The sequence below is a fragment of the Microtus ochrogaster genome, chromosome 10, assembly GCF_000317375.1.
Source record: "Microtus ochrogaster isolate Prairie Vole_2 chromosome 10, MicOch1.0, whole genome shotgun sequence".
Taxonomy (NCBI): Eukaryota; Metazoa; Chordata; class Mammalia; order Rodentia; family Cricetidae; genus Microtus; species Microtus ochrogaster.
In genome coordinates, this window is record NC_022016.1 from 35,178,617 (window position 1) to 35,180,192 (window position 1,576).

The window sequence follows — 1,576 nt, forward strand, 5'->3', positions numbered from 1 at the left end:
TCTCTGTGAGTTCGAGACCAGCCTGGTCTACAAGAGCTAGTTCCAGGACAGGCTCCAAAACCACAGAGAAACCCTGTCTCGAAAAACCAAAAAACAAACAACAACAACAAAAAAAACCACTAAGTGGTGGCACATGCCTTTAATCCCAGCACTCGGGAGGCAGAGGCAGGCAAATTTCTGTGAGACTGAGGCCAACCTGGTCTACAATGATGGAGGAAGGTCATTGGTTAAAAAATAAACTGCTTGGCCCTGATAGCTTAGAACATAGGTGGGTGGAGTAAACAACAGAATGCTGGGAGGAAGAGGAAGTGAGGTAAGACGCCTTAGACAGACGCCATGCAGCTCTCTCCTGGGCAGAGGCGATGCAGCCAGCCACCAGGTCAGACATGCTGAATCTTTCCCGGTAAGCACACCTCGTGGTGCTATATAGATTATTAGAAATGGGTTAAGAGGCTGAAACTAATGGGCCAGGCAGTGTTTAAAAGAATACAATTTGTGTGTTATTTCGGGGTATAAGCTAGCCAAGTGACCAGGAGCTGGGGCGGCGTGAACACAGCCCACAGCTCCTACAACACAACAAGTTCCAGGACAGCCAGTACTGTTACATAGAGAAACTGTATCTCAAAAAAACCAAAAATAAGGTCCCTTTAGGTGAGGTATCAGATTTTCATGATTGTTTTACATTTGTGATTTGGAGCATGGGGCATTCCTTGCATTTTGTTTTGGTTTTCCAAGACAGTGTTTTTCTGTGTAACAGCCCTAGCTGGCTTGGAACTTGCTTTATAAATACTGGCTTCAAACTTGAGAATCACCTACCTCTGCCTCCCCAGTACTAGGATTAAACGTGGACCACTACTCCTAGCCCCACTCACTTGAAGTTTTTAGCTAATAGCACAGTGAACAAGTCTTTTCATGGTGATATGGATTGTTTTGATTTTTCTGAAGTTTCAGGATCTGTTTCTGGAACTTGGTAACAGCTCACTATAACCCTGGCTGTTGGGCTGTTTCCAAAGTAAAATACTTTGAGAGAATCTTGGTCCCAGAGTATATAATTTATTAGAGGTCTGTTTCTAGGGACTGGGGTTTCTGACCAGTCTGAAATTCTTTCCCAAATTCTGGAGTGTTTGAGGATCTGTGTTCCGGGATTGTTTGTCAACTCGTATTTTCACATTGTATGTGTGCCATAGGAGGGTCCACTGCTCAGAGGTTTACATTTTGAGTTTGTGCCCCCTATCACAACAGATAACCTTAGTTGCTATACTGCCTTATTTAACTGTAAAGGCTCCTGACATGTAAGTTCTCAAATCCTTGAAATACTATGCAATTTCTCACAGAAGACAGTAGTTCTGTTTGAGGACCAAATCTCAGACAGTATCTGAGTGGCCACAAAACTTCTACCTGGAGCTATGAGTTATATACAGAACTGTGTTATCTCAGAGCATGAATGCAGACTCAAAAGGTCTATGCTGTGTCCTTAGGTGCCTAGCTCTCTGGACTTGAGTATCAATGAGCCTATTTGAGATTATCACCTATATAGCAATCTTTGAGCAAAACAGAAAAGCAGTGGATCACAAAC